The sequence below is a fragment of the Thamnophis elegans genome, chromosome 5 (assembly GCF_009769535.1).
Source record: "Thamnophis elegans isolate rThaEle1 chromosome 5, rThaEle1.pri, whole genome shotgun sequence".
Lineage (NCBI taxonomy): Eukaryota > Metazoa > Chordata > Lepidosauria > Squamata > Colubridae > Thamnophis > Thamnophis elegans.
The window spans coordinates 14,255,186-14,270,607 of record NC_045545.1 but is presented as its reverse complement, the minus strand read 5'-3'; positions in this window follow the sequence as shown (position 1 = coordinate 14,270,607).

The following is a 15,422-nucleotide window of genomic DNA, read 5'->3' as shown; positions in this document are numbered from 1 at the left end:
CCTACCTATATGAATTCTTTTTGTATTTAAACAAAAGCATTAAAATATAGGTTTGACAGTTTCAGGTGCTGCATGTCTGAATTAATACAAATTATGAAAAATGTCAAATGATTACAGCCCACAGAATATACAGAGCTTTTACATATTTATGGGAACAGGTAAAAGAGATGGTTTAAAATATTTAAAATCAACCTATTGCATATGCATAATAAGTAAGTATCTCTGCACCATACTTCAGAAGGTTGGGATTAAATACAGGACTTGTGATAAATTATGCATTTATTTTAAGAGGGTCAGAAGAAGAGCAAGAAATTGTAGTTATAGTTTACTTGCTATATTTGGTTAAACCATCACCGCTTATAATAGAGATATCATGCCAGGCCCTACAGAAATTCCCAAAAGTGTTTCTACTCATGAATCTAGCTACAATGGAAATCAAAGGCATTTTTTTCCCTGAGAAATGTGTGTAAATGCACAAACCTTTAGCATCCATTAAGGAACTGAGCTCACACATTGGCTATGACATCTATATTAGTTAACATCTATATATGAGTGACAGATCTAAGGCCACGGTGATCAAATGCTGAATATGTGGATAAGAGAATATGCACCAAATCTCATAATCTATGGGACAAGATTGGAACATTACAAAAATCTAATTCTGCTTCTCTTTTCCTTGGATTAAAAGTAGAAGTCATAGAACTCAAATATTAACTCATAAATCTAATACCTTCATCAGTCTTCTTCCACCTTATTTGAATGTATCAGTTGTTTTATCCTATATTGGTATTTGATATTACCTTAACCTATGTTATCAATATAAATTAACTAACTAATAAATCTAATAAATCTAAAGCTTAACATTCTAAACTAACTATACTAAATTCCACTTTGTTCACTGCAGTTTTAGTAATATTATTTATTTATTCCATATCTTGTATCTCTCCCAAAATATGGCATTCAAAATGAGTTAACGATATAAAAATAAAAAATGAAATCATAAATCAATTAATTAAAAATACAGTTAAAGTATAGAACATGGAATAATAGAATTGGGAGGGTCCTTGAAGGTCTTCTTCTATAATTAAACATTTGTTTTAAAAGCCGTGAAAAGAAAGAAATAACAAACTAGTTGTAGGAGAGGAGCAGGTTAAATGTGTCAGTTTAGAATCTTTGCACTCCCATAGGAGACCCAGTCCAGTCCCCTGTGAATTTCCATTGACTCTTATCTGACACCAATTAATTAGTTGACCAGATTCTTGTGTATAAGTGGCAATAATAAACTCTTCAGTGTTTTGAATTCTGCAGGTATTCTGATTCTTGGTGCCTGATACTAGTAAACCAGTATATAACCTGTTGTGGCCCTGCAGGAGCCGTTAGAGCTGTCGCCAGACTCCGACAGCAAGGGGGCTGATGAGTCGGCCTTGGAGGAGGTGGAGGACCATGGACAGGGTGTCGACGCCAAGCAGGGCGAGGAGAGACTGGTTGGCCACCAGGTGGCAGCAAAGCATTGGATCAAAGGGAATGTTCCTGAAAGCATTTGGGAGTTGTATCAGGATGCATGCAGGCTTAGGTCTACTCAGCGTAAAGGACAAAGGAGGAACTACAGGAGATGATTGCGAGCAGCTGTTGCTCATTGGGATCTTCGCCTGAGTATAAAGAGACTGCTGGTGCCATGCCCTGGTTGCAGAAGTCAACGTTCCATTCCTGTTCTAGTGATGATTGTTCTTGTTCGCGTTCACACCTCGAGAGAAGCCAACTTGGATAAGTGGTTTTGAGATAAGAGAAGCCGAGTTTGCATTTTGTTATGAGTTATAGGACTTTTGCCAGAGCTATTATTTTTGTTTATCTTGGGCTCGCAGCCATCAAGAGCTGGGACTGATTAAAAGAAACCTTTTGAGTTACGTGGCTTTTGGCTTTCATTCCTGGATGGAGAAGGAGGGGTTAGAACAATAACCCATCTCAAAATCACAACACAGGTAAGATCCAATATATATTTTTTAATCTTTCTGGCAAAGGACGCATAATAGTGCTAACCAGTTCTTCCATGTGAGGGAATTCCAGAACCTGGAAAGGAGATTACAGTCTTTTAGGCTGCCCAACCTCAGAATATACAATTTATACAAAAATTAGGGAGATTCTGGCCTTAACACTTTCTCAGGTAATAATTCAGATTCATGCTCAAATTTATTTTACATTGTCTTGGCTGCAGCTCCTCCTCCTGTTCCTCAAGATTATTTCTTCTGCCCTTTACATCCTGCTAATTGATACAGTTGTCATTGTGACCTCCTGACTTTGCCTCCTGGCTTATCCGACTTGCATTTTATACTGTATCATCTATTAAAAACAGCATTTTTCTGAATTAAGACTTCGCACTTAGACCTATGACAGATGCAAAAAGACATCAAATTAAGAAACGAGGACAATAATTAATGTTCTCTGCTGACATAAATTCTTGAAACAATGACATCTGGATAAGTTGCTAGTTGTGGCCTCCTTCCTCCTCTGTCATCTGACACAGCTTTTCTAGTACGTTCCTGATAACTCTGGTAGGAATAGCACTATTCAAAGTTGCCAATTCACTCCCTGTTGCTTCTGACACAATGCTACATGGGGTGTAAATGAGCATGTACTCTAGAAAATGACTAATAACATCTCAATACAATATAAGTAGCAGTACATGGATATGACTATTAAGCAGTCCGGTGGTGTCATAGCCAGTTTTGATAAGTTTGAGAGACTAATCTTCACACTCAGATACTAGTTCTGTTCAAGACCTTTGGAATGGGCAGGAATGCATACTAAGCTCTTCATGTTTCTATGCTTTTGCCCTAGGTTCAATTCAGTAGCTACTTCTGGCCATCTCTACATCCATGTGCCTGCACATGTATTTTGCTTCATGTTTTTCCCCAGCTGATTAGTTACTCCCAAAAGAACATTTGCCAAATCCCTGATGGTTTTAAGGCACATTCCCTCGTTTTATCTTTTATCCTTTGTATATAATTATATCAAGAACATTTCCCTCCACGGCAGAGGTGGGTTCCTACCAGTTCACACATATTTGGTAGAACTGGTTCGTCAAATCTACCGAACCGGTTAGAAGAGGTTCCACCAGTGGACCCGGAAAGCAGGCCACACCTACAGAAGAGGTTCCAAAAATTTTTGAAACCCACCACTGGACCTTGGATATGATTATTCTACACTATCATGCTCATATTTATAAAACTCAGTGCCTCTGTGAAAGGTAAGGATGACTACTGCGTTTGTGGTGCAATCAGAACATTGTGTGTGTTGAAGTTGTTTTTAACGCAAACCAAAGATGCCTTTTAAAAAACAAGTTTACATCATATTCTTATGCATGCCAGTGCTGGGTGTGAGGTAATTTATGGTGGTTCTGACAAGTGTCATCGGCATTTTCATATCTGGTCACATGGGCGGCAAGCCACTCCCATCCGGTCACATGGGCAGCAAGCCACTCCTACAAAGGAGGCCACACCCACAGAGTAGGTTCAAACAATTTTTGAAACCCACCACTACCCCACGGTCTTATATTTTTGTAAAGTTGGAGGATTTTACTACATCTCGGAACCTGTGCACTTCTAGAGTTTCCCACCACCAGCATGGGTAAAGCATTTGGCCTGGGATTTAGGCTTCCAATGATAACTGAAAATGTTAACTCTACTACTTAGACATCCCAAAGTATGAAAATCATGGTAAATAGGAAGAACAGTTCTCACTGCTCCCAATAGAGTAGGAGAGGGAGAAATGGTCAGCATAATATTATTATAAAAAGAGTGTTATTCAGGTAGTTACTGTACTTCATTTCTATCTTAAAAGTAGAACATTATTTGTGACAACGCACCCACTTTGGCTCTCTTAGTTTGATCACATTGATGAAAGGATAAGTAATCAATCTCCCACTAAGACAGTGAGTAGCATTGGCCATAACTCATTACTCCATCAAAGGATTTGGCATTTCAATCGATGGGAAATGATGTGTGATCATTCTAATTTATTATACATCATTTCCCATCAATCGGTGTGCTGAAGCCTTGACATAATAAGTAGTTACAGACGTTGTCAATCATTCTTGGCTAGATATCACTGAATGTTGCCATTATGTATACCCATGACTTTTCATCCAAACTATAAGCTTCCCTCCAAAGTCTTTCATGGAATGGAAAGTGAGAGCAATTATCATAAAACGTTATGCAGACAAAAACTAAAATTTTGGAATTCATAAACTGGATGAAAGATTCGTGACCCGTCAAAAGCGCGGACGACAAAAGCGCGATCGACAAAATCGCGCCTTTGACGTCATCACAGCGCGACGAAAAAGATCGAAAAATTCAAATAAAAATTAATAAAAATTAAATTAAAGCAAGCCAATTCACATAAAGGTAAGGGTTAGGTTTAGGGTTAGGGTTAGGGTTAGGGTTAGGTTAAGGGTTAGGGTTAGCTTTAGAGCGTTAGCGTTAGCGTTAGGGTTAGGTTAAGGGTTAGCGTTACGTTTTTCGTTACTTTAACGGTTAGGTTTAGGGTTAGGTTTAGGGTTAGGTTAAGGGTTAGGGTTAGGGTTAGGTTTAGGGTTAGATTTGGGGGGCTTAGGGTAAGGTTTTCGCTTTATTTTTACATTTTTCGAACTTTTTCGTCGCGCTGTGATGATATCACAGCGCGCTTTTGTCGAGCGCGATTTTGTCCTACGCGCTTTTGTGGTGGAACCGAAAGATTAGTAGAATGCATTAATAGATGCTAAAGTTTAATAGATAAAGACTCTAAAACTTAGAGCTATTATAGTTGAGGGAAGAACAGAGATGAATTGCGTATTCAGCTTCATACTCGCTTTATTCTAAACTGTGTCCTAGGTCATTTTTCTTTCTCAAATTCATTTATTCCAGAGGGGCTTTCAAAGCAAGAGATCTCCTCCCCTCCGCTATTATTTTACTGAAAGTATACTTTCTGTGGAATACTTTACTTTTTAACAGTGTCATTGCTCATTTTCTTTCCCCTAAGAAACAGAAAATGTATCTGCTTCCCCCCCTTTTTTTTTTTTTAAAAAAAGGAAAGAGTTCAGGAAATTTCCCGCCACAAGATTCAGTTAATCTGAATCATGGTATCTCTGCACCACACCCATGAAATATTTGATACTGCAATCCAAAATTACGCCTCTGCTATTAAAACCCTCAAGTGCCAGATAATGCAATCTGATAATGCTTTCTATTCTCAGAAGAGCCCTATGAAGTCTCGATTCTAAGCTGTGAATCATAAATGAGAAAATCTTCTTCAAGGATGCCTTCATTTTTCTTTACTGGACTAACCATACTAGGGCAGAGCAAAAATTTCCAGAAATTCTTGAAAAGTTTTGTAACTGTACTGCTGTCTTTCCTCTATCTTCTTTTCCTTGTGCTTAGTCAAAGGAACACAAGGTATTAAAAAGAGGCATGATTTTTCTATCAACTTTGGATTCCAACCATGTTTGTTATGGACCATCGATCGCAAGGAAGCCAACAGATTAATTCTTTAAAATGCAGCCCTCAATAGAAAAAAAAGGCAGCTGCTCCTTGTTTACTGAACATTTTACCTAAATGTTTCTAGAATATAGGACAAAATGAAGTATTTAAATAAACTACATCATTTCCATGAACATATTCAGGATAAATGGAAGGATTCTAAATATTCAGGATGAATGGAAGGATTCATTCAGGACAGTTTCTTCCATTTTTCTTCAGAGTGTTCACTGCCTTTTGTCCCATCTTGTTTTCACACAAATAGGAATCAGGAATAAGCAAAATAAAATTAATATTCACACCATAATATAATTGACCAAATTGTCCCATATTGCAGCTTATATGCACACACACACAAACACACACTCACTCACTCGCTATAAAAATGTATGCATACATACATATGAGCATATCACAGGAGATAACATTATAGGATAATATTCTTGGTATTAAAATATCTAGCTTTTACACAAATGTTTTATTGATATTAGAAGACATTTGGCAGCAGAAGGATACACATATACACACACACATGCACGGAGGATGTCAGCCTTTCTAGAGGAGCCAAATAGAAACTTAAAATCTACTAGAATGAGAATTAAGAAATAAAATATTCCTTAATAGACAATAAGGAATATGTTGATGATATGGTGAACTTTCCTTGGGGAACTTTTAAGAACTTGTAAAATAATTGCTTCAAAAAGTGTTTGTATTTGTCCTAAATATTTCAGGCATATTATGATAAGGAAAAGGGGAAAGGGGGAATTGTTTTTATATGATATATTGTAATTGGAAATTTTCTCTGTGGGAGCAGCACACATTTGCAACAAAATATAGCATTTTAAGTCACATTTGTACACAGTAGGGTATTTTGTGGGTATACTATGATACTGTATATAAAGTATATTCACTAACATTAAGAAAACGCAAAATAAGATTGCCCAGCTAAGTCATTTAAACATACTTTATACTTTATCAAGCTTACCTCATGGGTTAAGCAAAAAAGGGTTGTATTTATTTCATTTGGAATTGTCTTTAGAAATAAAATTAAATATATAAGCAAACGAAGGGATGACCACCACGTAAAAGTACAATGAGATCACAGATTAAGGAGAAAAGGACATTCCTCATAGTTAGTACATTGTGGGTAATAAGATGCTTAGAATAAAACAGCCAAAGAAGAAACTCACTGAAACAACATTTTGACCTGAGTCTTATCAGACAATAATGTCAAAGGAGTTATATCTATTGATCAGATATTTGAAGGCTTTGGTAAAATTCTTTTATTGGTATACTTGCTGAAAAAGTTTGCATGTTATGCATTCCTCAGATTTTATCAGTTCACTGTAGTTTGTAAGATTTCTTTTAGAGGCATCCTGTTATATGTTGTTGTTACATGGTTTTGCTACTGTATGTATTGATGAAAAGATCTTTATTCAATACTCCAGAAGAATATTGATTGAGGGTATGTATGAGCAAGACAAGAGAGAGAATGAGAATAAGCAAACAAAAAAAAGAGAACATAAGACTATTAACTGAGGGATATTTATGTATATGTGTTTCTGTCAAAAGACAGAGAGAGAGACAGAGAGAGACAGAGAGAGAAGGAGGGAGGAAACTGGCTAATGGCTTTAATAATTCTAGGATATGATATCTCAGATACTTTCTTTAGTCAGCCTAGCAACTTTCTAAATTCATTTAATCAAAAGCTTGATGATAAATTCAAAACTCAGTATGCTCTTCTAGGTAAATCTGGTACTTAATTGTAGTCACCATTATACCAGGCAGTAAATGAATGGCACAATCAGCCCAGAACATTTCCAAACATCAAGTACTCAGATTGGTAATTAAATATTATAATCTATGATGACATCATATTATATTGACTTTTAGATTATATATTCCTAAAAAAATACTCTTAGGCTCATCACAAAAAATGAACTTCACATCATACACTTATTCGTAGCGTACAATGTCATGAAGTTATACGTTTAGTATCAGATGGAGCAAAGTTGCACATTTTAGCTTTTTTTCATTGTGTTTGAAGAAGAAATTAAATTCAGGAATGGAAGTTGGAAGTCTCCTAGAGCCATATTTCTAGCATGCCCCTCCAAAAGCACCCAAAATTCAAAAAACATTATATCAGTCTGAAATTACATCTGTGAAATTTGACCGTTTTGTTATCAAAAGTTGATGGTATGACTTTGAGATGCTAGAAGACCACAAATGGTGTCTGGAGGCTACGTGCAGCTTATTATGCTGGTTGTTCTTCCATAATGCAGGTTCCCCACCCATAATGCCAACTATAGTGCAGTTCTTTTGCATCAACAATATCACTCAAATATCTAAGGGTATGTTCAGAGCCTGTGTGGGATCTTCAGCTTGGCCATCTGCAGAGTCCTAAGCTATCAAAGAAATAGTCCTCTCACTGTTTCATGTAGAATCTGTAAGTAAGAAACTACTTTAGCATGCTGAGAGATAAATTCTGTTCTGAGGTGAAGGGAATCCAGTTGCTGGAATTTTTGTAACCTTATTTCATTTCTTCCCATAAATTTTGTTAAAAGAAATGCTGGGAAATCCTGTTTTTGGTTGAAGTCAAATGTCAAGAGCTTGATAAATAAATGTTTGGTGAGAGAGGTATGGAAATGAAGGAATGATAACTAGACCTGCAGGGTACTTAAATCTGGCCTATGGGGCTGCCCTGAAAACAGCGAAGGATCATCCTGCGGTACCTCTGCAGGGGGTTGCAGGAGGCTGTCCCAGAGTTAGATTGCTCCTGGTTTGGCCCGGTTCAGCCGAACCAGTAGTGGAATTCAGGCCTGGGTCGCAGAACCGGCAGCAACCCAGGCCTGTCACACCCACCAAACTGGTTCCCTCGCCATCACTGGGGTGCCGCCATTTTGGTTTTTAGTGAGTGCATGTGCGCAGTTCACTGTAAACTGTTCTGTGCATGCGCAAAGAACAATTCACAATAAACAGCATGTGCATGCATTGCACGCAAGTTGCAAACTGGTAGTTAAACCAGCAGCAACCCATCTCCGGGCTGTCCTTCGAAAAACAGAGCTTGTGAGACCGTTTTGCTGGCAGAGCACTTGGGCCACCACAGGCACCCTGACATGAGTGACATCGAGCTGGCCACACCCACCCTAGCCCCCTGAAGTCAAACACAAACCTGATGCAGCCCTAAATGAAATCGAGTTTGACATCCCTGTTGTAGTACATCTGCATTTCAGGAATCTGCAGGGCTGGAAATGTATCTTTGGATATGAAAACTTAGTAAAAGAATACTTTAGGTCAAATTACCTTTTGGGTCAAACTATGTTTAAGAAGAAGAAAGCCAAGATAAGAAGAACTGACATGAATGTAGAAAGTCAACAGAGGATAGCACATGTTTGTGTTTATTGCAAAGTAAGTCTCTTCAGCGTAAATCAAGAGATTGGATTTGGTGCAATGAGATCCCATCTCTCAGGGGGGGAAATCAATTTCCTTGAAACCAGGTTTGCTGATTTGAAGGTGCTTAGAGAGCCATGTGTTGTGGCTCGGCAGGAGCCTTTGGAGCTGCTATCAGACTCTGATAGGGCGAGGGGCCCTATGAGTCAGGCCTGGAGGAGGCAGAAGGCCCTGGACAGGGTTCTGACTCCGAGCAGGGCTCAGAGAGACTAATTGGTCCCCAGGTAATGATTGAGCCTTGGATCAGTGGGGAGGAGACAAGAGAGGCTGACACAGAAACCTCCTGTGAGTTGTTTCGGGATGCACGCAGGAGAAGGGCTGACCGACGTAAGGAACAATTGAGGACTCACGGGAGATGATAACGAGCTGCTGTTGCTGTTAGATCTCCTCCTGTGGATAAAAGAGACTGATGGTGCCACGCCCTGGTTGCAGAAGTCAACGTTCCGTTTCTGTTCTAGTCAACGTTCTCCGCGTGCAACCATCGAGAAAAGCACTTGGATAAGTGACTTGATTTATATAATCCTGTTTTGTAGCAGTTTATGAGTGATGACTTTTGCCAGAGCATTTATCTGTGTTTATTTTGGGGCTCACAGCCAGCAAGAGCCGGGGCTGATAAAAACATTCCTTTGAATGTTCTGTTTGGCTTTCATTTCTGAATGGACAAGGTGGGGGTCAGAACAGCAAGGTACCTGGGTTAATAACTTCCATGCTATTCTCAGGCTTGATGAAGAATTTGGGAAAAGAAGAAAACACGTTGAGGATAAGAGAGACTCAGTCTGTGGCTATAATGGTCTGTAAAAATATTTTAGAGTGAGGAGAAGGAGCTGCACACTAGCCAAGATAGCTTAGCCACAAAAGAAATACGGGTATGGCAAATGTCTCAGAGGGGACCCTCCCTAGTTTCTTGGATTATAAAGGCAAGGCAAGTAGAACTAATGTTATTTTAGAACAGCACTAAACCCATGTGTTCTTCTTGTTTTAAAAAGCGGTTTAATGCTCTTTTAAAAGAGGCTAAACCCATCTTTATATCCTTAACCCTGAAAGTATTATAAAAATCACATGTCAAGCATTATTCAGTCAAATATCTGTGTGGCACAGAGGTGGGTTGCTAATTTTTTTTACTACCAGTTTGGGTGCGCTTCTGCATGTGCGCATGCGATGCTTTTGCGCATGCACAGAAGCATCCGGGTGGATGAGCCGCTACTACCGGTTCGGCTGATCCGGGCTGAACCAACAGCAATCCATCTCTGGTGTGGCATCCCAGTCAAAGCAGATCTGAAGATGGGGGATGACATGCTTAGAGAGCCTAAAGTGGCTAACTGGAGCAGAGCAGATCACAACCCTCGTGCAACAATTAAATGGTTGGCAAAACATGCCAGCTCATATCTGCATGTTAAAAAAAAACATGTAGACTAAGGTGTAAAAAACTATTTTAAAACCAGAAGAGTATTTAAATTGCCCCAATGTGATGAGTACATGGCATGAAAAAAAGAGGAAATGATGAAACATGTTTATGAGTAGCTAATAGCAAAGGTCATGGTGGCTCAGTGGCTAAGACTCTGAGCTTGTCAATCAGAAAGGTTGGCAGTTTGGTGATTCGAATCCTTAGCACCGTGTAACGGACTGAGCTCCCAATACTTATCCCAGTTTTTAGCAATAGCAAGAGCAGTTAGACTTATATACCGCTTCATAGGGCTTTCAGCCCTCTCTAAGCGGTTTACAGAGTCAGCATATTGCCCCCAACAACAATCCGGGTCCTCATTTTACCCACCTCGGAAGGATGGAAGGCTGAGTCAACCCTGAGCTGGTGAGATTTGAACAGCCGAACTGCTGAACTGCAGTCAGCTGAAGTATCCTGCAGTGCTGCTTTTAACCACTGCGCCACCTCGGCTCATTTTACCAACCTAGCAGTCCAAAAGCACATACAAAAAGGAAGTAGAAAAATAGGAACCACCTTTGGTGGGAAGGTAACAGCATTCTGTGAGCCTTCAGCATTCAGTCATGCCAGCCACATGACCATGGAGACGTCTTCGGACAGCACTGGCTCTTTGGCTTTGAAACGGAGATGAGCACTGTCTCTAGAATTGGGAACAACTAACACATAGGTGCCAGGGGAACCTTGACCTTTATCTTAAAAGCCAAGGAGGAGGAGAAGGAGGAATCCAAAACCTGGATGCCTTCATGTGCAATGCATGACAATGAGATCTGGTCTCTGGATTCCTAAAATGCCTTATTGTCAGACCTGCCACTTTACACCTGTGCTTCATATTCACTGGTCCGCCATGAACTCTGAGGCAGAGAGCTAGATGGAAGTGGGGGAAAGTTCATTGCTCACCATATTTTCTAGAGACACAACTTCAGACAGCCAGGAATGGCATGCAGTTGCATATTGGCCAGCCCACATTTGAAGAGACCATTCCCAAAACATTTCATTTGAATTTGATTGGACAATGAGAGACCATCAGTGGGAAGTGACTTGAGGTGGGGAGTTAATCCTAGGGATTTTGGCACGCAAATTTCAGTTTTGGATTTGTTTCGCTGTATTTCACTTTAGTAAACTATACCTTTCTCAACAAATGGAGTCAAGGATCATTCTTGCTTAAAGGACCAAGTTGAGGCAGGACTGACACTTACAACTGGTTTTAAAACTAACCATAGGCAAGACAGCACTAGATTTAATGTATGGTTATTGGGATCTAGTGTGAAATATATTCATTGAGAAACCAATAGGAAACAGAGAACATAATGCTCTTATATTTAGCATATAGATAAGCAGGAAACTGTCAGGTGAGTTCAGCAGTCATATATTACTATAAAGGAGAAAATTATCCAAAAATGAGGGCATTGATAAAAAGAAAAGAGGTAAAATCTTTTCACAAATTCTGGAGATTATTCAGAATCACAATAAGTAAGGTTTCACTGTGATGTCACCTATGATGAAAGAAGAGATTAATCAAGACCAAGAAAAGGCATGACTATCTGGTAATATCTACCATGTTTCCCTGAAATTAAGACCTGCGTGGATAATAACTCCTATCGGCTTTTGAGCACATGCGCTAAAATAAGCTCTCCCCCGAAAATAAGCCCTCCCCCAAATATTGCAACACATCAGCAGCCATGAGGTGACCATGCTCACCGCCTCCTGTACTTCAAAAATAATAAGACCTCCCCGAAAATAAGGCCAAGTGCTTGTTTCGGGGGTCAGGGAAACACAGTAAGAATTATAAAAGCTAAAAAGGTTTCTTCTGAAAAACAAAAAGCCCATCCTAATGCACAAATTCTGACAGATGAAGTAGTAAGGTAATAATAATAAGGAATGGAAGAAAAAAAATTAAGAAACCCAACACAAACGCTAACTATGAGAATTTTCTTAAATCTATTTAAAGCAGAAAACAAGCCGAGATATCACTTGGACTGTTAAACAATTAATGGATGTTCAAGAAAGAATAATAATGACAATGACAAAAAATAATAATAACAATACCTAGTAAGAGAGCCTGTATGTCTCTATGATCCCAGGAGTTACGTTAGTGGTAACATAGTTATGGCAAGTTTATCGGATAGGTGTTGGTAGGGATGGAAGATGAACCATGGTGCAAGCCTGTTTTCAATTATGAACATGTGACAGCTGAATCCTGAACCACAATCTTTTTTCACCCAGCTGATAACTGGTTCAGAATTGCATCAACAAGGATTGTTTGATACAATGGTTCCAGGGCATCTGTCAATAACTCGCCTACAGGGCTTCAGGTAGTCCTTCTAGGCAACCAGGATGATCAGCAGTAAAGTAACTAGAAAATTAGTTCATATTTCTTCAGCAGAACATAAGAAATGTTCCACTGAAGAAAAATCAAGCAATTTTGAAATGTTTTTTTGGATCAAATCCTAAAATTATTTCAAAAGAGAATGCTCCATATTTAGAAATATAAATATTCACACTCAGAAACTGATGAGCAGTGATTAGCAAAGATTTATCCTTAGAAGAAAAGTTTTTATGGATAATGAATAAGGTGACCAGACATCCCGCTTTTGGCGTGACACCCCCGCTTTTTGATGCATTTTCCCGCGTCCCGCCCGCTTTTTTAAAAGGCACGCTTTTTTTGGCGCTGGCAGCTCCCGCCCATCAGCTGCTGGGCTGGCTCATCGTTCTGTTCTATGCTACCTACAAATTTAAGCCAGCCCAGCCTGCCGCTCACTGATTTGATTGGCTGGACTCCAGCCAATCAGTGAGCTGGCCAACCAGCTCACTGATTGGCTGGACTCCTTAGCTGAGGACGCATGGGCGAGTCTCCATTTTATTTTGTCTTTCTTGTTGGGGTTGCAGCTGCGCTTACTGGTGGTGAGTAAAATAAATCATGTTTTGTAAAAAAATTTACTCGGGAGTAAATTTTACTTACTCCCGAGTAAAAATTTTACTAGGGAGTAAAATTTACTCCCGAGTAAAAATTTTACTCGGGAGTAAAAATTGGCTGCCGGTCGTGCAGAGAACTTCCACGTGGTTCCATCCAGACTTGCCGCCCGTGCTGGCTGTGAACTCCGCAAAGCCAAAGGGGGAGAAGGCAGGGGGCTGTCTCCTCCTCCCAGCCCAGCAAACAGTCCGTTTTTTCAGCTGTGCAGACAACTTCCACGTGGCTCTCGCAGCCCGGCAGAAGCATTTTTTCGGGGGAGGGCTCTGCCTTAAGCAAGAATTGCATTAAAGACCAGAGCAACAGGTATTTCCTTATTTGCCTGGAGACAAATAATTCCTAGGGATACTTGCCATGTTCTTTCATCACCATGACGATCTTATTTTTTTGAGCTAAATGTATTTTTCCAGTTTGAATTGGGCATAATCTTTTTTATTGATCCACTGTCAGGAAGAGGGATTATAATTTAAAACAGATGATTTCAGTGGCATCTTTTTTATTAATTTAAATTTCTTTCCGTTCTCCATACCCATCTTCTTGTATCAAATAATAGCTATGGATTCATTGGTATTAAGTGTATATGTTTGAAGCAGTGCAGGAAATCTTGAAAACTTATGAATTTCTCTCCCCTCTGTGGCATTAGGCCTTAGTATCTGATTTGCTATATAACTTAGCAGTAGTTATTAGCACTCTTGGTGAATGATTCCCTTTTCTCAATTATCTTGAACAATAGTTTGCAATATTTTCATATCTTGCATCCAGCTTTTTAAATTTATTATTAAATAATTTGTATTCTATCAGGGGCTTTCAGCAGTTTACAGCAACAAAAATGCCAAATAAAATTATATTATTATAAAATCATTGTAACAATTCCACAAAAACAATAAAAAGAAAATCCAGTGATAAAACCATATTAAATCCCAATGGCTCTAGAAGACAGAATAATTTGTACAGCCTTCCTGAATGGACAGCAGGTTAGGGCTCCCTGCTCTGGAGGAGGTTTCCAAAGGATGGGCACCAGCTGAAACCTTCCTCCTGAGAAAGCCCTACCTTTGTCATGAATGGGATTACAGGGCCTCCCCAGAAGATATTTAAAGCTCTGGTAAGATAGCTTTGAGGGGGGTGGTCTTTAAATATTTGGACTTTAAGCTGATTTTGGAACATCTGTAAATTTGAAAGCACAAAAAATGCTATTGGCTTGTTTCCAGATGAGTCATTTACTGTAAGGAGTATAGGCTCAATGTATTTTAAAATAATATTTTATTTATTGTGCATATGATTTTTTAAAATAGTGGTATTCTGTGTTGATTCTTTTTTTAAATTGTCTTAGACTATTTAAAAAAAGATTCTATCCAAAATAAATTGAAACAAGCCATTTTTAAAATTTCTATGCACAATACTTTGAAATGGACTCAGGAGTCATGATTGACACTGAGTGAATTTGCACTTTTAATAATCAGGAAGATACAATGGCATTGAAAAAAGTGACTGATGACCATTTTTCACACTTAGCGACCATTTTCACACTTAGCGATGGTTGTGGCATCCTCATGGTTACGCGATCAAAATGTTGATGTTTGGCAACGGATTCGTATTTCTGATGATAGTTTGAAATGGTGACAGTATAAATTATTGCTGGTGTAATACTTAACAATGGTTTTTAAGGATTTCTTTTATTTATAGAATACCTTTTTATTATTTTGGGGGGATTTTTACTTTTAAATTGTTTATAAAATGTATTTACTACAAGAAATGTTCCTTTTTGCAAATGTGATCTTTGCAAATCTTTGTGATGCAATATGTTCAGACCAGGTTTATGTGTCTCAAAGTGGCTGCTATTCTATGGGCAGGCCAGGTTGGTGCAAGGCAGCTTTGCCAGATTTGGTGTGTTTCACCCTCATTGAATTTTATATCGTATAAAGAATGGAAGGAGGAAGGAAGAGAAAAAAGGAGGAAGGGAGTGAGTGAGGAAAGAAGAGGATGGAAGGAGGGAGGAAGGAAGGAAGAGAGGGAAAGAGCAGAAGACAGATAAGGTGAAGGTAGATAAGCAAGAGGAATG